The 26,583-nt window shown below is 37.4% G+C and overlaps 3 long non-coding RNA genes across 7 annotated transcripts; all 3 read right to left on the bottom strand.

Moving 5' to 3' along the window:
* Window positions 1–2,104: 2,104 nt before the first annotated feature.
* LOC120321490 lies at window positions 2,105–5,498 on the bottom strand. Its single transcript, XR_005561121.2, has 2 exons — window positions 4,395–5,498; window positions 2,105–4,326 (listed from the first exon to the last, which is right to left on the bottom strand). It is a non-coding gene; the product is annotated as an uncharacterized LOC120321490 (long non-coding RNA).
* Window positions 5,499–6,378: 880 nt separating this feature from the next.
* On the bottom strand, window positions 6,379–13,045 carry LOC120321499. 4 transcript variants are annotated; one of them, XR_005561135.2, is made up of 4 exons: window positions 7,408–13,045; window positions 7,238–7,315; window positions 6,795–7,161; window positions 6,379–6,731 (listed from the first exon to the last, which is right to left on the bottom strand). It is a non-coding gene; the product is annotated as an uncharacterized LOC120321499 (long non-coding RNA). The 4 variants fall into 4 exon arrangements; XR_005561136.1 differs by having other exon boundaries at window positions 6,379–7,174; XR_005561134.1 differs by having other exon boundaries at window positions 6,379–7,161.
* A 3,481-nt stretch (window positions 13,046–16,526) lies between these two features.
* On the bottom strand, window positions 16,527–25,784 carry LOC120321494. 2 transcript variants are annotated; one of them, XR_005561130.2, is made up of 3 exons: window positions 22,816–25,772; window positions 17,510–22,766; window positions 16,527–17,447 (listed from the first exon to the last, which is right to left on the bottom strand). It is a non-coding gene; the product is annotated as an uncharacterized LOC120321494 (long non-coding RNA). The 2 variants fall into 2 exon arrangements; XR_005561129.2 differs by having other exon boundaries at window positions 17,510–25,784.
* Window positions 25,785–26,583: the final 799 nt, after the last annotated feature.

Genomic DNA, 26,583 nt, shown 5'->3' with positions numbered 1-26,583 from the left:
TTGCACATGCTGTGGGTAATGGGTTTGACTAATGTGTCACAAGAAAATCCGTGCATGTTTGCGGATGAGGAAGGCAGGGTTTTTATAACAATTACAATAACAAGGTTCTTATGTATTACAAAAAATTATTGTTACGAGCTATGCAAGCTCGGGTAATGTCTATTGCACTAGATCAATTTTTTTGATGTACCTAAAGGTAACATAAGTTTCCCAACACTTGTATAAATTGTGTTCCATTTATACATGGCAACAGAGCTTTGCCCTGCATAAGAAAACTGTCCTTGACACGGGCCACGTTGTGTGAACTTACCTGTCTGGCCACAACCCTTGAAGATAAAAATTCCTTCACCTGCCCACCCACTTACCAGTACCCCTTCCTTCGGCGGTGAACTTAAGAGTGGCCAGATGTAAGGCGCCGATGTGCTGATATAACTGCCAATAACGATTTCGGCGCAGTGAGACAGTGTTGGAGAAAATAAGAGAGCCCTGGCCCGACCTGATTTATTATACGTTACTCGAAGAGTAAAAGGGTATACTAGAGTATGAGAGGGTATGTAATATTAGTGTAATGGAAAGCTTAACAAAATTTCATGTCGCGTATATTGAATGTAACAATGGTATTATTTAATAAGCTGTAAGTGCGAACCCTTTTCAACATATTGGTCTCAGACGCGGTTGTCTAAAGAGGTAATTCAAACCAATTTGGGTAGACTCGCAAAGTGATTCGCTCGAGCGGTGCCAATTAACAGTACGAGTGCGCGGACCAATATGACCCGATCCGCATTTAGAAACTTCAATTTGCGCTCGAGCAATTGAAGAACGGATACGGTGCTTTTTGGTTTTAAAATAGCCATTTCAATATTTATTTTTAGTCAATCCCCCTTGGTCCCCTTACCCGATACTCTGTTTACTCGTGCTTCCGTCGCCGCTTCTCACTTTGATGTTTATTTTTAAACCCCACCAAATCATTTTAAAGCTAAGTGGTTTTTTTGGTGCTTATAACAAAAACAGCAGCTCGGCAGCAGCGGCAATTCAACCAAAGAATACAAAACGGTTAAAGACTGGCAATCTATATAGTAGACCAGAATTTACTTGAACTAGGTATTGCTAATTGAGTTTATTGTGTGCTGAATTATTTATAATTTGTTGATGACTCAACGACGCACTTAGGTTAGTTTGCTTATAAGCATAAAGACAATAATAGTTTGCTTTACAGGTACAATCAATTATTGCTTGTTATTACTAACTGTTCAAATTTTTTTTGTTTAAGTCTTGAGGGCTTTTTGACTTAATTAAATATTTTTCTGTTATTAGACTTAATTTTGTCACCAATTCGAATTGGCAATTTTTTTAACTTCATTTATTCATAAATATATTCTTTTTTTGGTTATCTTAAATATATAGTTTTGTATCTGCAATGAATGTTTCGCAGTATGCTTTTATATGATAATCTTAAAAAAGATGATATTCATTCCATGTTTCTATTGCTTGGTTATTTCTTCAATAAATAAACCCAACTTTGTTCCTACCGAGGCAGTCCTCGTCAACATGACCTTCAGTCATTATCGGTGCACCAAGAAATACAATGACATTACTTGTTAAATTCTTCATGTTATGTGCTGGATTGCATAGACTGTATTATATATTTGTGAACAGAAATTGGATGATATAAATAAGTGCCTACTGCATTTGTATTGGCAGCAAAGAGCTTAATAAACGACTGTTCCGCTGATAGCATGAATGAAATATGCCGGTCGCCCAAAGGCAACCTGTTGAGTTTATGCTTTTGTAGATTAGCTTGCTATTCTCTTTTCCTTGCTCTTTCTTTTTGACACGCGCGAATTAAATTGTTTATATTTCGCTTTGGCTCCCCGCCACTTATCAACGCCCTTATCTATCGCTGGCATTAAAACTTTCCGAAGTCGCTGATGATCGTTTACGATCATCGAACAAAAACATGAAACTGATTTGAGGTGAAAGAACTTTTCGCGTGTGTGTGAGACTACCGATCATGCGCTCTGTCGGGGGGGAAGCTCTGTTTAGAAAGCCACTTAAATAAATACCTGCCTAAATAAAAGCTCCCTCCTTCATTATGACAAGTGCGTTACGTTTTCCAGTTTGTGCCCCGATTTATTGGTATATTGTTTATTTTGAAATTTTGTAAGAGACTAAATATTTTATAAAATCATAATAAATAATATATTTTATTTTTTTGTATGCCATGGCTTTGTTTCAAAGCTTTTAGCTAGAAAACTGGTGATTGCAAATTTTTTATCACTTCTGGGAAGAGAAAAATTAGATCAAAGTCTGGCCGTATTATTTATTGAACTCATTGGGCTTTCTCGATTTCAGTGAGTGGCACCGCCGGTTCCACCGATATCGGCGATTTGTCGTGGTGCGGAGGAGGTGGTCTGTGTTTTGTCATCCGGTGACTGGCACATGGAACGATCACTTGATCGCACGTGAACGACTTTTGAAGGCTTTCGACGCAATCGCGAAATGGGAAAATCCACTTCAGAGAATTTAGTCGAGTTGGGCTGCCTGGCGCTTGTTATATTTTCATAAATATTTTCTGCCCGCTCACTGGCCTTTTGCTCATGAGTTTTCAATGACTGTGTAGTATTGCGCTCTGTATTCAGCGTGTGTGCGGTGTATTATTGCATTTTGGTTTGCGCTTAGTCAAACATTCGAATGCAACAGAAGATATCAGCATTTTTTGCTATTACAGTTAAAAATGTATTTTGATTTCGGGGTTGTCAATTGTGGCCCCTTTTGCTGCTTAGGAAACCTTTTAATTGTTTTTACCTATCTAAACGATGATCTTCTTTTGTTTTACAAGTATTTTGTTTTTCCTTTTATCATTGTAGTAAAATGCCAGCTTCATTTTTTTTTATTTTATGGAAAAATAATTAGTAATAATGGTTCTAAAACCAAATTTTTTTTTTTTTTATATTATCCAAGGCTTCTTCCTACACGTGTCAACCTAAAAATAAAGTACCGAGTTATAAAAATGTGAAAGTGAAAAGTGAAAAACAAAATCAGCTATATTTATATTTTTCATAAGTACCCAATCGTGAGACGAAATCACTAGTACGCCTCGTGGGTGCTTTATTTAAGGCTCTCTAAACATTACTCATACGTCACGTTGTACGCACGGCCAGACTTCCTTTCAAAGTGTTCCCTAGAAGCCATCAGTGTGTTCCCATATCCAATTTCGAATGACGCTTGCTGATCAATAGAAAGCGTCAAACGCCGACGCCCAAGTATAATAACCGTTTGTATATGCACCACCTAACAACCAATACTTTCATTTGGCCCCCACCCACTACCGTGGGCTACAAAGTCTGGCCATCTGTTTTGATGTCGGATGTGAACATAAGCGGATGAGCGGACATAAACAGTCGTGGACATATAGATGCACACACCGAAAAATGCACGCCCATTTTGGAATGCCACCTCAAAACCTGGAAATTTGGATTACTAGGTCTTCGTTTAAATACCCAACCAATAATGTTATCAAACAAAATCCATTTCATACCGCGATATTAAGAAAGTCAGTGTCCAAATTTAAAAATAATTTTGTTTGAATTCTTTATCGTATATGTATTTATAAAATTTTTCTGTGAGTGCTGATTTCCTTCCACGTGCTGCTCTGCTTTTGTTTGACCGCACGCGCAAAACTTTGCTGCCATATGCAAGACATCAAGCGAATTAATGGGCCGGCCATGGGCAATCCGAGATGATCCGTTCGTTACTGGATGAAGGCATCTTTGGCGCTGATGCCGATGAGTTTTGCCAGCGGTGGGCGTTTAAAAAAGCGTTTCGTTCCATTTTTAGACTGCATACAGAACGCTGCTCCCTTTCGTCTACTACTCTGATTTCCCTTGACTACTGTGCGCTGTCCCAGTCTGGCGATACCATACGCGAATACCATTCCAATACAATACAATACAATGCAATATCTAGTTCGGAGGCCGTCGCCCCCTTTTGGGCATACAAGGTATCGTATTCTGCTTACCCAACAGCGATGTTTCGTTTTTATTTTTTTCTGTAGCGCGTGTGCAGGTTGTTTGATTTATTTGCTGACTTTGTCTACATTTGTCTGGATGGAGTTGTGTGCAGGGAACGGGCAGTCGGTGATGATTATCCCATCCACGATTTTGCCAATTTGGCGCGGCTTCGTAAATTTTATTTAGCAATCATCATAAATTTCACCAGAGTTGGTCAAAAGTTGAACTAGTTTATATTCGAGAAAATTTGTTTGGTCAGTGATCTGATTTACAAAAGTTTCTGATATCATGCCATTTCCAAAAAGTAGGAATAAATCTAAATTGTTATAGGAAAGAAATTTTTTTTTTTTTAAATGATGCTGATAAAAAATATTTATTATTTACAAATTTATACGAGATCAGCTTAAAGTCCAGCTTTTTAAAAGTCGTCAGAGTCTAGTGAGTTGTGTTAACTGCTGTAAAGTAATTGTGCACTTTTTTAAAGCACTGAGAGGCACAATTGTAATGTAAGTTTATTGCCACCGGTCTTGGCCAATTTGTGACGAGTGCCCAGTACTCGTCATCCTCTTGTCACATTATAAATTTTTGCCTGGATCTCAGCTAAAATATATGAAAAATCATTTAAATGATTTTGTGGCTGCTGTGACGGGTAAACAAAAGCGTTATTAGTTTAGCATTGCTTTTTTTGTTCTTCATCGTTGGTTTTGTTATTTATTTAATGTTTAATTTTGTTTGTTTTCGTTGCTGGTTTTGTTTCTGTCCGATCAGGCACGTGCCATCGCACAAAATACTATCGACTCCTTGCATATAGGGAACACAAATCTACCTAAAGTGAGCGTCTGTCATCGCTTTTAAAAAATGGTTAAAAATTTAATTTTCTGTTTCGTCACCTTAACTTTTGGTCTTTCTTATCTTAATCTGACGTCAGTGCAATTATTCTTCAGAACTGCTGGGATTTTATCAGTTGCAAAAACGAACGGTGACATACCAAAAACTGTACCAAAGTACTTTTTTTCAGATAACCATGGCGATATGATTGTTTATATTCGCATATTATGGGGCGCATGAAGTGGGAAAAATTGTGATTTAATCAAGTCACACGAACATTGATCACGAGTTCATATTATGGTTACGTTATTAATTTCGTCAGAGTTGCTGGAAGTCTCTTTTCGACTTGGGAAGTTTCCCGAATGTGTTAGTTGGCTGCATAATGGTTTAATGGTAAATAGAGCTAAAAAAAACGTATTGTATAAACTTATATCTATAAACTATATCTCTCTCTTCCGCCCTATTCCATCTTAATTTAGTTTTAGCCTAATCAAACAAATATTAGGTACAAGAGAAATCACGTACAAATAATCATATAACTCGCTTCTTATTCAACCGCCTCACACATAATTCACTTTCATATTATTACGTCAGAGCCGAAAATTTCTTGGCATTTTTATACCCGTTACTCTTAGATTTTTTATACCCGTTACTCGTAGAGTAAAAGGGTATAAGAGATTCGTTGAAAAGTATGTAACAGGCAGAAGGAAGCGTTTCCGACCATATAAAGTTTATATATTCTTGATCAGGATCAATAGCCGAGTCGATTTGGCCATGTCCGTCTGTCTGTCCGTCCGTATGAACGCTGTGATCTCAGGAACTACAAAAGCTAGAAAGTTGAGGTTAAGCATACGAACTCCAGAGACATAGACGCAGCGCAAGTTTGTCGATTCATGTTGCCACGCCCACAAACCGCCCAAAACTGCCACGCCCACACTTTTAAAAAAATGTTTTCATATTTTTTCATTTATGTATTGGTCTTGTAAATTTCTATCGATTTGCCAAAAAACTTTTTGCCACGCCCACTCTAACGCCCACAAACCGCCCAAAGCTGCTACGCCCACACTTTTGAAAAATGTTTTCATATTTTTTCATTTTTGTTTTAGTCTTGTAAATTTCTATCGATTTGCCAAAAAAACTTTCTGCTATGCCCACTATAAAGCCTGCAAACCGCCAAAAACTATGTTAAGACTCTCCTTCTGCCTTCCACTAGCTGAGTAACGGGTATCAGATAGTCGACTATAGCGTTCTCTCTTGTTTGTTGTTGAATTCTATATTTTTTTTCTTGCCAATTTCTATCGATGTGCCAACAAAATGTTGCAATTTCTTGATCGCATTCTCAATAGCTGAGTACCTAATGGTCGAGGAACTCGACTACATCTTGTTGTTCATTTCTTTTTGAGGGAATTTAATAATTGTATAGACAAAACCGTATGCAGAGAAAAAAGAATGAAAAACAAAAACAAAGGCGACGACCACAACAAAAAAAATAATTAAAAACACAGGCACGTAAAAGAACAAACGCGGCAAGGCAAATGTGCGATAGCGTTAAATAATTTTTATTAAGAGCTCTACATAAAAGGTTGGTAAAGGGGGTGGTTGGATGGTGAGTACAAACACACATAAATAACAGAATGGAAAACTCAAGCACTCAATCTTTCAGTTGCTCGTTTGGCCTTCTTAGTTTACTAATCAGCGGCACGTGTTATTTTTGCAACAATGTGACAATTTCCTCCTCTGTCTGCCGATCCAAACACATTCCCGTATTCGTTTCTTCTCCACCATACTCCCGTACTATCATTACCTCTTTCTTTATCGTTGTTTTTTTTTTTAGTTTCATGAGTTATAATAAAGGGTACGTCAGTTGTTGTTGGAGCTGCTGGACTCTACGTTCTTTTTATATTTTTAATGATTTATTTCACTACCAATCAAGAGAAAACGCAATAGTTCAGTTACCTGGCTATCAGATACATTTAGTCATCTAGTTCGCATCTAGTTCGATAGTTCCGAAACGTTTTCTCTTGTTTTTGGTTTGGTTTGCATGCCGGTTATAGGTAGCTTACCGGCCCGCTGTGTCCGACTTGTAAATGAGTCAAGTGTATCTGCTCTGCCCTACTCTCGGATCTGTTTGCCATCTGTGCTCCTCCATTCATTATAGTCATCAGCGGCGCCATTATTATTATCATTATCATCGGACCAGAGAGGTCCAATCAAAAATGGCAAACATACATGGATGTAGTAGCTACTATGCAGTTCAAGTCCGGAACTGGGTGCTTTACGGCGGTTTCTATCAGATCTATAATTATTTGACTAGATCAGTAATCTGAAACAGTGGACTATATATGTAACAAGAATGGGAAATGTTATAGCTTTAGAATGCAAGACTGATTTTATCTTACCATTGATTGATCTTTGGACTCTTTAATTGCTGGACAAATCGCGAAGCGGTCGACAGATCATTAAAAGTTAATTTTTGCCTAGCAGCAGCAGCATATTATTGTATCGCATCGTATAGTCAGGGATGGAGAAGATTAATGATGGTGTAAATGTTTTTTTTTTGCTCACTTACTGACACGTGGAGAAATCTAAGGAATGTAGGTTGACTTCAACAAGTTCACGAAATTGAATTGTAAAAAGATACACGCTTAGGCCCCGTGTTTAAATATACATAGAATTTTAGACAATCAATGGTAATTAACTATATTTTTGCAAATTATAAATAAAACAAATTTTTTTGCGTTTATAAATTTTAAAATTTTTTCAATGTATGCTGCCTGTGTGTGGATACCACCAGCACCAGCCAATTTAGTTGCTGAAACTTGTTGCTGCCAGCATCTCTTGCTCAAAACCGGCGCAAGGCAGTACGCGTCGGAATAGCCGGTGAACTGGGAATCCAGATAAAGACTTGGTGGCGGTGCGACACCCACCGACATGATATACCAGACTTCCCTCCCACGCAGTCGTGACCGGCGGCGACTTGTTTGCATTGGCACCACTGGCACTGCAACTGCAAAAACATTACTCCCCAGCACCGCCACTTCCATTCTCTCCTTGACTGCCTCTACTTTGAGTGTTTTATTTCTCTGGGCTTTTTCCGTCCCCCGCTGAACTGGTCCGCATGCGACATTTTGTATGCCAATCACATTCCACGGCAGCTGACTCACGCAGCTGCTGCTTTTCGCATCCGGACTGCGTTGGCAGCCATAGTGCCTCAGTGCCTTTAACTCGACACCACCAGCCACCATATACCCCAGGATTCAATCCGCAACTCACGTGGACGCTATTCGCGCCTACCGACGCGGGGTAAAACCTTGGTTACACTGGTCATAACTACTTTTCACTGTTTGAGATTTCTAAGAAAGGCCTACGGAAATTGGACAACTTCACCTTCGTATTGAGTGTAAAGCTAAATTTAAATGCATCGCGAGGTTTTGGCAATATGTTGATGCATATGTTTCCTTTTCCTTAAACCACTGTGCCGCAAATGGTTGTCGATTTTTAGTCTGAGTTTTATTTGTTCCGTTTCACTTTATTTATTTTTGTTGTGTCGCTACTCTCGCCTTTTGACTGCTCTGAACCGGATGTTGTGGGAATTTTAGCATTTTGTTGCTGCTGTTGCTGTTATTAACTGTCATATGTGCCGGGTAAATGCTTGTTTTGTAAAAATAAAATATCATGTGTGCTAGCCGCACAACCCGTCTGCCGTGGCTTAAGTGGGTGGATCAGTCTCACGGCTGACTAAGCTATCGTTTGTAGTTGGTGCTGCTGCAGTTGCAGTTGCAAGCATTTCCTTTGCTGTTCATGGCGCGCATTTAATGATTTTTCCCACATGCTGTTTTGTTCTGTTTTTTATGGGAAACTGCGTACATGCGTGATAAAAAATTATTAGCTTATTAAGAGTTATCTCCTTTTCGGTGTGGGAGATAATAGAAGTAAGGCAATTCTTTGGGACTAAGAATGTTTTGAGAATATTAGAAAGTTAAAAAAAAATTAGTTTACAAAATTGTATAACTTTTTAAAAGTGTGGTCATGACAGTTTTGGGCGGTTTGTGGGCGTTGGTGTAGGCGTTGCGTACATGTTTTTGGCATATCGATGGAAAGTGCGGCTGTGTTTGTTGTGGTCGGCTTGTGGGCGTTAGAGTGGGTGTGGCAACGTTCTGAAACAAACTTGTGTATCGTAGGCGTTATTAGAATATTCATGCCTAATCGTAATTTTCTACGAACTTACGACCGACGGTCAAACAACAAGGCAGAATTCATGGAATCAAAAATTGTACCCAATGATAAGAAATAAGGCAGAAATAACCCCAGCTATATTTTACTTGTAATCTAGGTCGTACTGACATTTGCAACTAGTCCTATTCCTTCCTGCTCCGACGGAGTCCCCGCGCCAGTTTCTCAACCTTACCCACCAGCCATCTTTCACCAAGCCCTATTCATTTCCGAGATATGAGATACTATGAGATAGAACTGCCAGCGAGATATACACACTATTAACTACCGACATCGGACAATAGAGGGTGTGTGCATTCATTATCGAACCTTCAGGTCCCTTTCACTCACACTCGCTTAATGAAGTAGTTCAAGATAATTAAGTCGCTGCATGCAGATCTAAAAATGACAGACTGAAACTCGGATTCGGTATAATTCTATATTGCATCTCACCTAAAAGTTTTAAGCGTTTGATAAGGTTTATATTGACCACATTACAATAGCAATAACTCGTTTAATAACTCTCTTAAGAATAAAATTTATTTTTCTCCAGGTTAAGATGTTTTTAGTTAGGAAATATTGTGTTTATTGGTGGAAGACAGGGGTGGGTGGGACCGACTAGCTGGGAAGACAAATTTATTTGTATTTTTGTATTGCTTTGCTAACACCCAATAGAAATTCCGAATTTTTATGACCTGCTCGTGCGGTCAATTAAAATTTGACTCAACAATCTGCATATTTTGCTATCTGCTGTCGTCCCTTTCGCTGGTTATAGTCTGGATCGCATGATTCCATCTCCAGCATGCCTGTATGCCTAATCCAATTAAACTTAATGGCTATTTAAATGTTATTACTCAATGTATGTTCTCGTTTTGGGGTTGGAATGATGGAAACCCCGGAATAACCATATTTTCCAGCAAAGTGTGCGTATTTTCATAAATAAATACAAATAATTTTATATCGAATACTTGTTTCAGGAAAACGGTGGTTGTTTTTATGAGTAATGGTCTGATAAGAAAAAAATAAAGCAACTGATTGCATATTTTTTTCTGATTTAATGATCGCTATGTAAAAAGGGTATCATTTTTGATCGATCATAAATTTTCTGTTATTGGGTAAGCCATTGAACAAATGAATACGAGAAGATATCTAAAAACTCGATATTGTCGATTTTCTGTCGATCTCAACATTTTCCATTAGTAATACCTACTGGAATTATATATATAACGGGATTAATTCCTCATTTATCGCAAGATTTATGACGAAGCTACTATTTATAATCTGTTTCTTCTTCCAAATCTTTATTTCATTCTTATTTATCTCTTCCAAATGCATTACTTCGGTAACCCGAACATGACTAAACGCATTGTTTGGGTAAATTTATATCGACAATCTGCAATTTTTTTCATATATATTATGATTCCTTAGTGGCGACGTCGTCAATTTACAATTCACGTACCAGGCAGGAGGTTGTGAAGTCACTTCACTAGCCTTTTCCCCTTCCAATTTTCTCGGACTCGGCGCGGCCTTGGTTGCGGAATAATAAAATAATAATGAAGCCATGGAATTACCGCCTCCGTTCGCATCATAGTGGCAAAAATAGCAGGGAGTTGCTGATAAATGGCGAAGGGAGCAAAAACATCACATTTGCAAAACAGCCTCAAACCGAATGCAATTTTTACGGTGGCATGGCAGACGGAAAAACTAGACGAATGACTAATTAAATTGTTGAGCAACTCGAATCTTAGTTAAAATAATATAATTGAATTATCAATAAAATAGAGGCGGATTAAATTATGTGCGATTGCGAGTTTCAATTTATTCTGGACGTTGAAAAGAATGTTGTAGTCAGAAGAAGGTTTCTAAAAATTCTGTATAAATATCTACATGGACTTACCCCGGGAAAGTCGTGTTTCCTATTAAACAGAATATGTGACTAAGTGATAAAATACATAGTAAATTTTTAAGAGAATGGACCTTTTCGAAAACATTACTTACGATGCAACCTAATACATGCAAGATGCTTTACAATGTGCGGCACTGGCGTAAAACAATGTTTATAACGATGCAGCATTAAATAATGATTCGAATCTAATTAGTTTGATTATGCGATAAACCACCCCCTCTCGACCCCACCCCTCCTACCTATCCTCCGTATTTACAAATGAACAGTACTTGTATCTGCTGTTGCATCGGAATTAACAATTAGAGTCTGGCCGCGATGTCTCCATCTGTATGTCGTACATTCGCAACTTGTTCTTTTTCATTCTTTGTCATTAAATGGTTACACACACTTAGTCACAAGTTCTCGGAGAAAGAGAGTGACCGCTGGAATTTATGGATGTCTCTTTGTCCCGAGTATTTTCTTTCTATCTGGGCAGATATTTACGCTAAACTTTTGTGTCAATTGATGTCACATTCCTCATCCTTTCCCTCCGGTCTCTGGGTGTGAAATTGTAAAGAAAAGTGTGGAATTTTACTGCCAACTGACCCGACACTACATAAGTTGATTATTCGCCCCCATCTAATGGTGTCTAGCCCCTTTCCATTTGGACGCAATTTAATTTTTATTTTTACTGTGCCCGTCCCGAAATATCCAGAGGAGCCAACAGATTTTGGTGTAGGTAGGGTTAGCGATTGGCTTCAGCTTTGGCGTGAACTAGCCATCTTCCCAAGGCGTCCTTGGTTGAGGAATGACGTAATAGACGATGGGATACTTAATATAATCATTTTGGTAGTACGGTTAAAGTATCATTGAGGTATCATTTTATTTTAAATGATTTTAGTCATTTATTTTTAGTTGCATAAAAGACAATAAAATACATTTTAAATTCTCGGACACCGGGCTCTTAACTAAAACAAATTTTAAACGGACAAAAATTTGCGGGACAACTACAATTTCATTCTGACACAATGTGGGGCGACAAGTAGATGCCGGCTAACCAGCAGAGTATCGGCGCGATGTGTTGACACCAGAACAGCCAACAAACAGCGATACGAAGACCATCATGATAAAGCTATATTTAAAGCTAAGTTAAATTAACTGTTAATTTCCATAGGCGACTGAGTCTATGAGGGACTGAATGTCTGATATGATGGTCCCGACATTCAATGTTGAAACAAAAATGGGGCGGACAAAAACGCATTATTAATGTGATAATTGTCCAATACAAAAATGAGATTCGATGGACATCGGGGAGTCACCCCTCGCTGAACGGACATCCCTCATATAGTTGGGGCCCTTTTCACCTACGACCTTACCAATTTTACCGCTGACCAGATTCGACGTATAAAGGATTTTCGTTGTTTGTGCTTCTGGTGATTTGGTTTCCATTGCAAATTGAAGCGGAATACTAATTTAACGATACAAATTGATGCCGTCGCTTTGTCTGACGACAAGCGCAGCGGGCATTCTCCTTACTCGCACTTTCCCCCAACAGGAGGGTGACATTTTCTGGCATTTTTAAAAAATCGAAATTTACGTGACTGCACTTAAAAAAAAGCGACAGAATTCGTCGAAATGTGGAAATTCCAGTATAGTTCTGAGCAGAATTCCAAATGGCAGCAGTGGCTAAGCTCTAATTCATGCGGCGAAGGAGCCCTGTCCTCTCGGGTCTTGCGGGACGAGGATGGCTATTAAATATATAAACAAATCATTAAAAGGTCGGCTCAAAAATGAAAATTTGTTGATGGCAGGAAAATGTCGCTCCATTATCATTTGAGTATATATGTATTCGTTACAACTAGCAATGAGCAGGTAGGGAGTTAAACAGATTTTGTTAACCTTTTTGCATCTTCTAGGATTTTTCTTTTTACCTGCAAAATCTTGACCCTCATATATTAATCGAGTGTAAGTCTGCTAAAACTTAATTTTTGCTTTTTATTTGATGCAGTTTGATGTAAAAGTTTATGGTTTATAACCTTTTGGGTAATTATACTCATTATTCGTAGAGTAAAAGGGTAAACTGAATTCGTTGAAAAGTATGTAACCGGTAGAAGGAAGCGTTACCGACCATATAAACTATATATAATCTTAATCAGGATCAATAGCCGAGAGCTCCAAAGCATGCAGGTTTCAGAGACAGACCACGCTTACACTTTAGACAAATTTTTAAATTTTTTTTCATTATATTATTTAATTCTCCAATTTCTACCGCTATACCATACCAGAAAGTGTTGACTTTATCATTCTCTCTTGTTTTATTTTCTATTTACCCCGGTAATACAAGTGCTATTTCTATTGTAACTTCCATATGCAGTTCAAATGAAAAAGGTTAGTGTGTTTTTACCCCATATCGTAAAGTATAAAGACAAGATTTGTTAACAATTAAAAGGGGACAGAAGCGTTCCCGACGATATAAAGTATATATACCACTAGCCAAGTCTGCTTTCGTTCGTCTGTTTGTTCGTCCGTATACACGTTTGTAACCTCGGGTTATAGTGTCCGAAAGCAAAAAAAAACTTCCATTCTAACGGCCACAACCGCTCAAAACTGTCTCCGCCACATTTGAACACTTTTTATTTTATTTTAAAATTCCGATTAATATGTAAAAAGCATGCAAAAAGCTGTCACCTTAACAATTTTAAAAAATATTTTGATTTTACTAGTCAATTCTATTAATATGATACATTTTTTTGAACCATTTTTGAAAGCTCTCCTTCGTACATCTGCTAGCTGAGTAAAGGGTATAGTATATTCGAGTATAGTCGAGGAAATTGACGATAGCGTTCTCGGGTTTTTTATTTGGAGGGTGGTTAGTGAGGGTGGGTCACGTTCTCGTGCGTGCAATCGGTTATCGTTAGTGGTGTTTTTGTTCTCCATCTGCACAATTCTAGGGCGGGTCACCTACAACCACCCCAAGTCCAGTGGAAACCCCTCCAGAAAACAAGCTCCTCGGAACTTCTAATGGAGTTGTAATGAGTGTGAAAATTAATGTCGTCACATTACTCATGCACTGAAATACAGGAATTTCTAACTCGTAGGGAATGGGAAGGGTTCATCGTTTAAATGGGCGTGCTCAGAGGGGGTCGTGGTTGATGGTTCAGTGCTAATATTTGCGCTTATCTGAAACTGAAATACTCGTCGTAATCAATTTCGAGTGTAAAAGGGTGCGAGTATAAATGCAAAGGTTGCCGGCGGGATTGTTTATGGGGTGTGGATGAGTCATGGAATTCATATAGCTGATAAGATATATTCGTTGATAGCAACCAAATCCACACCGAAAGATGTACACAGAAGCGGTATAAATAGGTTATTGAACATATGTTTTATATAATTCTATATATAATAATTCTATACATATACATACATGTATATATTTTTAAAAGCATTTTTTTATTTTGCCCAAATTTATAATTTGTAACCTTACAGCCATGATTTCACATCCATCACATTTTCCTTCCGGGCAGATGTCGGAGTATTATCTGGCAGATGCGACTTTATGAAATTCGCAATTAGCCGGAACTCAGCTGCCAACTTTAATTGTTTCGTATTCATATTAGCTTTGGACATTTTCGAAGACAAAGCATAATTATAATAATATTTATATTAATGTTTTTGGTGACGACAGTTTTACCATTTTTCTACGAATTTTCATTTGAAAGAGGTTTTCTAGATGGTTTTCTTTTTAATGTTGGCTTTCTGGTATATCTTTGTATACGCTTCGTGATTATTCGTCAGTTATTGTTGCCTTTTTCGCTCTTTTTAACTTTCCGTTGGACAGTTTGTGTTATTTTATTTTTAAATAACGAGTACCGATTTTTTAAAATAAACAAACTGACAGACGATAAAAATAGACCGCGGAATTTCACAAAAAAAATCAGTACACACACACTCACAAAACTATTCCATTGTGGATTTTTTTCGAGCACAATACTTTTGTGTTTTGGCCCACGCGACTACTTACTGCGCCAAGACAACTGAGTTTCCAGAGCCAGAAGCCAACGATGTATGCCATTCCATATTCGGACCAATATTTCAAAAGTTCTGATCAAAATACTGATATTTATAGTCGCAAAATAACAGAAAAACGATTTTCGGCAAAAATCATCATCAAAAATTGGAAGAAAAGTGAAACAAAATTAATTTTTTTTGAAAACACAGTTCGATTGGAAATTTAATTACGAACTCAACGAGGTATAACATTTCATATTCTGACCAATATTTCTAATGCTGTGATGATAATACTGATATTTATAGTCGCAAAATAACAGAAAAACTATTTTTGGCAAAAATCATCTTCAAAAATTGGAAGAAAAGTGAAAAAAAATGTACTTTTTTTTGAAAACACAGTTCGATTAAAAATTTAATTACGAACTCAACGAGGTATGACATTCCATATTCGGGCCAATATTTCCAATGCTGTGATGAAAATACTGATATTTCTAGGCGCAAAAAACAGAAAAACGATTTTCGGCCAATAATCAAAAATCACCATCAAAAATTACAAAAAATGTAATTTTTTTTGAAAACACAGTTCGATTGGAAATTTAATTACGAGCTCAACGAGGTATAACATTCCATATTCGGACCAATATTTCGACTGCTGTGATAAAAATACTGATATTTATAGTCGCAAAAAACAGAAAAGCTATTTTCGGCCAATATTCAAACATTCAAAAAATTTTAATTTTTTTTGAAAACACAGTTCGATTGGAAATTTGATTACGAACTCAACGAGGTATAACATTTCATATTCTGGCCAATATTTCGAATGCTGTGATGAAAATACTGATATTTCTAGGCGCAAAAAACAGAAAAACGATTTTCGGCCAATAATCAAAAATCACCATCAAAAATTACAAAAAATGTAATTTTTTTTGAAAACACAGTTCGATTGGAAATTTAATTACGAACTCAACGAGGAATAACATTCCATATTCGGACCAATATTTCGAGTACTGTAATCAAAATACTGATATTTCTAGGCGCAAAAAGCAGAAAAACAATTTTTGGCCAATATTTAAAAATCACCATCAAAAACTACAAAAAATGTTGAAAAAAATTTAATTTTAATTTATGACATTCCATATTCGTTACCAAAACGGTAAGAAGTCATCAATATTAATCAAATTCACTTCTGGCTAATTTTCGCATTTGTATTTTACTATGGAAAAGGCCCTCGACGCAAAACGAAGCTGAACTGGTCTGTTAAGTGCCGAAGATCGATGACTTTGGCGGGGTCCAAGTTAAGGGTCAACGATGTTTTAAGATCGGTTCGGATAATAAATATTTTTATATTTGGATCTCTTGCACAAAAGCTACCTTTACAAAAAATACCAAGTTAATGTAGACTGAATACTAATAAAATATATTGAACATAAAGAAACAAAATACAAGTTTTTTTTCCTATATTAATTGAAATCAACGTTAATGATTCTAATGATGATAATTCTAGTGAAATTCCAAACTGTATATCCCTTTAAATCTCTTATTATGTAACACCTAGTCTTACAAAGTCACTAAAAGTCAAAATATAAATGGTTAGTCTAAATTTATTAGATCTACTTCTGGTTATGCTTAGTGTGCTTTCGCTTTCATTTAAACTAGTTAATAGCTATACCGTTAAATATAGCTATACCTTAATTATAATCTATAAAAAGAGAAATGATAAAGGGGGCTCTGATACCGAAGGATACCTTTCCACAGAGCGTTGTTTGGGCATTTGTTACGCATATCTTTCCGGCACTTAATTTCGCATACCCACTCAAGGAACCGCAAGAAGCAAACGAACACATACACACAAGGAAATCCAAACGGAAGTGGCTCTAACTTCGATATGGCCCCCTGACCCCTCTGAGTGGGTGCTTTGTGTCTGTGTGTGTGTGTGGAACAGAGAAACATTTTCTGACTTAATTTCCAAGATTTATTACCCCCTCTACCCACACGCACCGCGCTTAAACAACGTTGTTTTTGTGGTTGAAGCTAAGTAGCGGGAAGCCGGGAAAAAACCTGTACCGCGAACGATTAAAGTAAACAGCCACTGGACGAAAGTGGAGAAAGGGCTTTTGCAAATAAATCCAATAAAATCGATGCTTTTCCTACTATCGTTGTGTTATGTCATATATAATCTATGGGAGCTCATTGCGTATTTACCTTCACTCGGTTATTGGCGTTACAAAAAATAGCTTTTTGTGAATACTTGTTCATGAGGACATCTACATATGTATATAATATGTATATATATGTACAGTATAATATAATATGTATAAGTTCGGAAACGCTGTCTTCTACCTGTTACATATCCTAACGCGCATAGCTCTGGCGAATGCTTTTAGCATTAATATTATATTATAGTTGGTTATTATACTCTATAATATGTTATTTATAATTCCAATATTAGTTTCAAAGGAGCTTAATTGAAAGGTGTTTTCCGTAAAGCCAGGGAATGTTTATAACTAAAAATTTTATATAAAACGCTAAGGTTAATTGCCCATCATTTTGCCATAAAGGAACTTACTTTTAAAGTAAGCGTTTGATTGTTTGATTTTTCAGCCGCAGTACTTGCATGGTACCTTTAGTTTTTCTCCACATCTGCTTTTTTCACCTATCCAGTAAACCGGAACTGATATAGCCGGTGTGTATGTAGCGTGCCAATGATTGGCATTGAACAGAAAGTTAAATGGTTTTCTATGCAAAGAAAAGCAATTGAAACGCGCAGCGTTTTTTGAACGCGGCTGCCATTTGCATATCGAATGGCAATTTACCGTTGCACTTGTCAGAAACAGTAGTAGATGGGGGTGGTAAGTGAGTGGGGGGTTCGCGAATAAATTTGAGTCCACGTCAGGCTTAATGATGCTCTTTTTTATTCCCGCAGCCTATTCAACCGCAAATTAATATTTTTATATTTAAAATCTTTTTCACTTTAATTCTTAGGGTAATACGGATTAATTTTCTTAAGTCGATAATCATAAGTTCGCATCTATTAAACGTAATTGGCTTTCAGACAATGAACTTATGAACTTATCTCTCTAATTATTTGTCTAATTTTATCTTTGTTATTTAATTTTTTCATTTTATAGTGTATTAATAATAAGGTAACACTAAACTGTGGATTTATCTTGTTATCAATATATCTTACAAATTTTATATGGATGTCGATTATCCTTTCTGTGCTTTCGTGTCCCAATTATGAATACCAAATACTGAGCCCCACTTTGCACTTTGTTCTTATAGATTGAAACACGTTTTGAAACTAGCCAAATCTGTTTTGTTTTCTTGGTAACGCTAAATTCCCTTTAATATTTTCAAGTTGTTTACCTTTCCATTGCACACATCCAGCTTTGCATATTCCTAAAGAACTATTCAGGTAATTTCTTGATCAACTTCCTGGTAATCCAGTTCGGATCATTTGCTTGGAATTCTCTTATGGCAAATTATTGCAATTGAGTACATTTTAGTAATTTTACTTAAATAACTTTCTTATAACCAAATTATTCTTGGCAGTTGAAATGGTGAGGGAGAACTGGGGCCAAACAATGCCCAGGCGTATGACACTTGCCGCCAGTAGGACACGACTTAGCCGTATTATCTCCATTTTCCACCTGCGTAATTGCAGGACGTTATTGTAATTCATTTTATTTTTCTTTCACCTGTGTATTTATTTTCAGTATTCATCGCAGCAACTCAGTTATCGAACGCATGTTAGTCTTTGGCTTTAATGAGTTTCTTCATCTTAAAGCTATTACTTACATATTTCTCTTTTATTTTAATTATTTCAATTCATATTTCATGCACCAAACATCTCTAGCTGTGATGGGGCTGCAGTTCTTAAGTCTGGGATTAGAACGAAAATGGTGGTTGAGAATAGGGCTGGGGCTACGTGGCGACAGGCGTGATTGTTCTCCATTGCAATTTTTATTCTTTTCCGCCACTGCGTCTTTGCATTCCTCTCTTGACCATTTCGCTTCAACTTAATTCTATGTTTTTCCTCGTGTTTTAAGCGGCCCGTGTGCGCCGACAATAACGACCGGCAGCACCAACAACAAACTTATCACAGTGGTAAATGAGAGTAAATGCAATAATTACAAAGTTTATAACATCAGCCTGCGTTACTGTTAGGCTGACCGGCGCCACCAACGCGACCAACATCTACAGCAACCACCTATCGACCGCCACCACATTTTCCTCACAGAAAGTTTACATTTCTCCATCTCCGTCTGCATTTCCTACACCCACATAGCCTTGTGGGAGTCACCCAATGTACAGAAGAAAAAGTAGAGAAAAGAAGGGCGTGTAAGCCAAGGTAAATTACTATTAAAAAATAATCCATTCAAAATGGTTATTAAAAATTACTCCCTAACAAGAGCATAACTAAATAAAATTAATAATTTTTTTCACAGAACTCTTATTAAAATGTGAAAATGAAACTGAACATTCTGAAAATGTTAAATGTAGACCTATCCATAAATTCAGCAGATTTAAGAAAACCTGTCTTATCCCCAATCAATAGACCCCCTCCTTCAGGACGTTCTTTAATCTGATGGCACAAATAGTGAAGTCCCAGTTCCAAATCTTTTTGTTGTTAGTATCGATTTACAACCAATTTCCAGACCTAGCCTGACATTATTTGCAAATGAATTCGCCCGCACACATTCATATCTTCCAGACGAAATGGAATGATACGAAGACACTATTCAGCCGTTAAATTCACAAAAGTGTTATAACCAAGAACAGAAAATTCAATTTTCGTCACGTTCTACGGCAGAAACCTACTTTCCCGCGTTAATACAAAACGTGCCATATTGCGCCAAATTGCCTTTTGTTTCCATACATTTGATCTTATGCTGTAATTATGGAACTTTATGTTTAAGCGCTTAAAACAGCCACGCCCATTTTCTTTATTTGTCTTCCCCGATCGATTTGGAAAAAACAGTTTGGACACGCCCACTCTCCAGCTTTTATAGAGAATCACATGTCTAGATCGACTCGGCAACTAATAGTCGAGTTCCCCGACTATCTGATACCTGTTACTCAGCTAGTGGATGTGCGAAGAGAAATTTCAACACTGACCGTTTTTGTCGGTTTGTGGGCGTTAGAGTGGGCGTGGCAACATGAATTTGCGCTGCGTCTATGTCTCTGTAGTCTGTATACTTAAACTCAACTTTCTAACTTGTATAGTTTTTGAAATCTCGACGTTCATACGGACGGACAGACAGACGGACGGACAGACGGACATGCTATACAGCGTAAAATTTGCAGTTCAAGAAGAGGCGATAAAAGCCAACAACTGCAAGAATACCTATGGAGCTCATGTGTTTTGCCGATATGAACGCCCAAACGGAGGGTTTTCTCTTAACTCATTTTTTTACACATTACTCCTCGTATTTTTTCACAGTTATTTTTATTCCTTACATATATTTTGTATCTGTTGTCTTGCTGCTGTTGTTATTCTTCCACGTTTTGCGGCGTTTTTCTTGTCTGCAACACCGAAGCGCACCAGCACACCCATGACTTTATTGGGGCTTGTGGCTCTACCACTTTCGTAAAAAACTGAAACCAAAACAGAAAAATCAAAAGAGAAGTACCAGCTCCAGCAGCACCAACAATAACAATGTGATGCATTATGGACTTTGGACTCTGGTGTTGATGCTCAGCAAAATAATACAAAACAACATTCACAAAAAAAGAAATTCTACGCTGAGACAACGAAAATGGAGAATGAATAATGGAAACAAGAATCGGCGACTTCAACAACAATACATAGTGCGAATTACATGATACAATACCAATTATAAATGTATTAAAAGCATTGATAGCTAAATTACCGGTACCCGAACTATAAAAAAATTAATTTTTTTTTTTTTTCAAATTTTGATTTTTTTATGCAAAGTTATCACCCATCCCAAATATTGCTGAGAAATTTATACCTGTGAAAAAAATTGTACTTGCAATTTAAAATTTGTTAAACGGAAGACGCCACTAATGTCAATTGGTATTTAAAAATAAATAAAAAGTGGTCTGAAAAAAATAGCGAAATAAGCTGTGGACTTAAAAACTATCACACTGTTGACTGTCCTATGTCCTATAAATTTTCCTCTGAGAAGGTCGAAGATTTTCTCTCGCCAGATAGCAGCAATAAGAACTAAACAATGTTCCAATTCAAACCAAAACAAAACCGGAACAGTTTTGTAATGCTGAAAACAAACAACATGAAATATGGTTGTAAATGTGTACATAAAAAAGATATTTAAATAATACTAAAAACTCGAGGGGAAAAATAACCTCAATGTAATTTATCTTTAATTACCAACATCAAAATGCGGCAGAAAAACAGCAAACAGGCCAGTTTTAACATTTCTAAATAAGCTTTTTATATGGAAACTCCCCTAATAATATTACTATTCGGTCTAATCTCCTTTGTAAAGATTTGTATGTAAATAAAGTAAAATATTAGCCTTAATTAAATTAGTATTAATTCCCGTTAGGCTTGCTTCTTTGAATTTTCGGACAAGTTAATTAAAATACTTATCACCGGAACTTATATTATTTTTGAAATTGTTCGTCTTACTTAAAGCTGGTTTCCAGCGGCGAGAAATTTGAAACAGCAAAAATGTAGCTGTCCCACAAAAATATGGAACCATACGCAGTTGACACGGTTTATAAATATACAGTCCGTGAGTTCCTTTTTTCGGCCAGCCTTCATTAAGCTGACGTCATGACTAGTCGCTCTCTTTTACCATTGACAGCCCTTCAAGCCTGATTCCTGTTTTAATGTCAGGGGCCATATATCACAAGATAATGTAGAGCCTGAGAGCAAGCAGTCATTATTTATTTACACTAAAATGCATTTTCTTTGCTCTCCTATAATTGAGCAATTTATAACGATCTACTTGACGCCGCAACAAGCACAACAAGGGCCGGGCTAAGAGTTCGGACCGTCCAATGGGCACCACGTGACAGACCCCTTGGAATCCCAGCCCAGTCCCCCAATCGAGATTCAATGTTGGCCGGACCCCAAGTATTCCGACCATACGAGTACTATACCCGACATCAGCAACCAACAATTTCAATATTTCATCAAAGAGATTCAAAGACTTTTTCCATCGCCAGGGAGTGGGGTAATGTTACTGCCTGACGTTTCCATTGCCGGAGTAAGTGCAGTAGCGCCGAACTGTCGCTGCAATTATTCTCGTTAAATGTGGAACAGATGGAAAACATGGGGTTGCGGCTGGGGCTTAAGGGTGGAGAGTGCTCAAAGTCGAGATAAATGCCAAGTAATACATATGTACGAGTATGTTACTATATACTTTGCGTGTCTGTCGATTTCCTTCTCAGCTGCCTGTGCTTTCTTTAAAAATTGAACAAAAAAGAATTGCAATCAAAAAGGTAAATCTTACGCTTCTAGGGATATCCTATCAGTAATTAAACGAATTTTTTATTAAGTTTCTTAAAATATTTTTTGTGTGGTTTTTCTTTAATAAGAAAAAACAACGATTTTCTTTGTTTTGCATTTACATTAATACATTGCGTATATCGTCCCAATAAAATAACAGGGTAATCTATTTTCAAAAGACAATAGCAACATCATCATCATTAATGATAGGGATGATGAATCATCATCATTGATGATAGGGATGATGATTGCAATGATGTTGAAGATGGGAACGGTTCGATGGCGTTGGCGTTTGGCGACGTTGCATTTACTTCATGACAGCTCCAATCTGCCGCCCGCTTGTCGGCTTAGTCCGTTACTCCCTCCCTCCCGAAAAAAATCCCTTGAACTTTGTTACTGTTGGGCTGTCTATAGATATTACACATACGCACTTTGGGCTGCCGTCAAACAGTCAATGCCAAAATGCAGTCTCTGCATTCTTAGGACATTATTGCCAGCAGTGTGAGGAGTTTTCAGTAAGATAGCCAAGAAATGAGATAATCAAACATGTGATTTAATGAGTGTAAGCGAGCTCGAAATCGAAGTAATTGTGTGGAAAGAAAATGTGCTTAAAATATTTTGACTGAATTTTCAAGCACTTTAAAATTTTTTTTTGGTCGATGGGAAAATGATTCTCGAATGGTTCTAGATCTTTTTTGCTTTGACGCTAAAGGAAAATATCAGCTTGAAACACTTCTGGACTGACAATGTTACTTTCCCTGAAATAATGGTAAGAAACTCTTCATGGGAACTCGGCATAAAAGGATAGGGTTCATTAGCAAATACGAAAAAAATCTTTGTTCCCTATTTAAGAATTAATTTTTCAAAAAATAAGTCCTTATAAACCCTAAACTATAGCTGGTTTAAAAAAGTTACCTCATCCATCGTCTAGCAAAGTGGCTGCATCTATATGCTTGCGGTCTGCCGGTGATGTTCCCCACCAGCGAACTTTAGCTGCGGCTAGAGCTGGAATTAATTGTATTGTTCTTGATGGAAGTTTCCCTTTTCTTTCCCCAACGAGTCAGCTACAGGGTACCCGACTCTTTCACTATATAAAGGATACTTTTTTTTTTTGTTTCTCCCGAACTGGATTTTCACTCTGACCCCAAGCCAGCCACAAACAAAACACACGGAACAATCAGATCGTAAACCGCAAATTGAAATCTATTTTGATTTATTTTCCGGTGGGAGGTTGAGTTTGACCTGCATTTTTAGAAAATATTTTTAAAAAAAAGTGGTTTGCAATCCCCAGATAATATGTTTGTTGATGATTTCCCCTGGCTTCATGGATTTGCATTGATTCGATTAAAAACAATTCTGGCGGGCATTTGGCAAAATACCTTTATAATTAAAAACAACGAAACTGTGATTTCGTTTCCATTAATAAGCTAGTCATTTTCAGACTATATGATATATCCACTTAGCTGTTAATACTGACCATATAATTATATGGGCGCAAATGTCCTTCACTGCGTTTCAAACTTGTGACCTTCATCAATATACGCTCTGCAAGGGTATAGAGAAGAGCAACAAACACAAAAGCGGGTCACTGCTGAAAATCAAGGCCGGAACTTGCCAGTTATCGAAATGTAGGGCGACAGGGCGGTCTGTCTGTTTGGTCTGGCCGAGCGTTGGAGGTTAGTTAGGGTTACCCCAGCCGAATGCTCTAGAGAAAGGGACGGAAATGTGCATCTGGTTTATAGGCTCGTTCGCAATTTGCAAAGTTCAACGGAGTTAATATCGTAAGCTTATAAGTAGCCTTTGCGCAGCTAGTAAATCACGTAAAATCAAAAAAGGCGTATCAAAAATTTAAAAAAGTACATCCAGTTAGGACAATGATCAATTGTTGCAGAAATGGAGCTGTGCATGATTTCTATAATTATACCCGTTACTCGTATGTAACAGAGTAACTAACTACTAAATAGGTATTCTTAATTTGAAGCAATAGTAGATGAGTCGATCTGCCCAGGTCCGTCTGTCAGTATAAGCGCTGTGTTCTAGAAAGTTGAGATAAGAAATATAGAGTTTAGAGACGCCAATAAAAATATGGACACGTCCAATTACGTTTACAAACTGCAGAAAGCTATCATGCCCATTATTATAAAAATATACTGGTTTTTGTTCTACTTTACCATTTCTCTGGAAAATGTTTTCTACCACTGGCTTAGTAAGTATGTATATCTGAAAGCCAAGGAAATCCTAATATAGCGTTTTCTTTTGTTTTTTGATGTCCCTGGTCTTTATTTTGCTTTTGGGCTCTGCATTTTGTAAGGAGGCTGAGTAGGAGGAAGCAGTGGAACATGTATCTGTGGTAGTAGACCATGGCCAGTCAGAGCACCGAACAACCGAGCGCTTAGAGGCAAGCAAAACTAGAGCTCGGCGGGGCTCATGCACCCAGCTGGCCTTCGATGTGTCTGAGGTGGCGGGGGCGTGGCAAGGTCCCTAACAAGGACCTGACACCATTTGAAATTTATCGTTAACCCAGATACCGAATGCAGCAAAGACGGCTTCTCAAGGTGTGACAGGTACAGTTTACGAGTCCCTGAAGGTTATTGCATAATTAGAATGGGAGTCAAATGAAATGGGATAATAAGGGATGGATGGCAAAACAATGACTACTGTAGGTGGCCCTATTGCAAAGTTATTGTGGGAATTATTGTACCGGTTTTTCACTGCTAAGTCCGCTTATAAACAGAAACTTATGTTATTTAACCTGGGTATATTCCAAAGTAACTAAACTAAACCTGATACTGCACTGATGTTGTATACGTATTCAATATTTTATTGGTCACGCGTGACTGAATTCAGTCTATGATTCCCATGTTCGTAAGCTCCGTTACGTCACGTATCAGGACTGTAATAAAAACGTAAAATTAGTTGCAACGTAGGTATGGACTTGGGTTTGAATAAAATCATCATGCAAAGGGGGTAGCTAGTTATATACATACGATTTTTCCCAAGATATCAACAATGTGTCGCTCCTTTCTTCCGATTCCCAGTTGTCATTTTGCTCGTAAAATGCACATGTTGTTGACTCGTGTCTAGCATTGGTAATCCAGGGGGGAAGATGTCCGTGGGTCGAGGGAAAAGTAAATATCCAAATGCTACCACTTAAGCTTAAAACTTAAATATTTTCCACTCGATTTCAATGTTAGTGTATAAATATTTTAAATATTGTAGGACCCAGTGCTCAAATTTAGTGCACTGTTGTTACAGCTTTTCTCCGTGAAAGGGTAATGGAAAAAGCTAAATGCATAGGAGGTTTGCACTTTCAGTATCTCAACACTACTTCCCACATTTTGCCGAACAACGAAAATATATTTGATTTGAATTAAATAAGTTACGTGCGCACAAGGCAGCTGACATTTTCAATCCGGCTGTATCTTCAGAAGCAAACCTCCTACTTACACACCAACACTTTTACACACTTTCTCGCGAATGCAGTTGCCCCATGGAAAGAGGGTTGTGCGGTTGAAGAGTTGGGGACTGTGGGGTTGCTGTGACCCAAATGCATTTAAAAATCGATCGATTTTTCCTTGCTGCATTCTATATCACTCTCGCCTTACACTCTCTCCGGCGCTGCTTTGCTCTAGCCGAAAAAGGAATCGTAAATAGAGCATAGTAAAACTATACTTTTTTTTACTATATATTTATTTTAGTATGTGTGGGCTTTTACTACAATAGAAATTCTTCGACGGCTTTCTCTTTTTTACCTTACATTCCTAGTGCGTGTGTAGTTGACGTTTTTTCTTATTTTTGAGTGGGAATGGTAGGAATGAGTTTCGGCCATATAAGAATATATAGTCAATCTGACTATATCCGTCCGGGCATAGTAACGAATATATGATAGTCGAGGAAATGTAACCATGGGATCAGTAAAATACAGTGGAAAAATATGCCGACATGGATGTTAGGATTTTTTATACAGATTAACTTAATTTATCCAGTATCAATTAAGTTAAGATATTAGCAAGGATCTTTAGTTTTTGTACAAATTAACTTCCTGACAATCAAAAGCTTTTCAATTTTCCCATGATTTAATGTTGCCTATTGGGCTCACAAAGTAGCAAAGAAAGTTCTTCTGCACTTCTCTGTTGGCCACCAAAGTAACAACTTTCTGACGAATTTCTGTAGTTGTTGTAGAAGCATCGCTGACGTTG

Source organism: Drosophila yakuba, chromosome 3L (assembly GCF_016746365.2).
Source record: "Drosophila yakuba strain Tai18E2 chromosome 3L, Prin_Dyak_Tai18E2_2.1, whole genome shotgun sequence".
Taxonomy (NCBI): Eukaryota; Metazoa; Arthropoda; class Insecta; order Diptera; family Drosophilidae; genus Drosophila; species Drosophila yakuba.
This window is presented reverse-complemented; position numbering and strand designations above follow the sequence as displayed.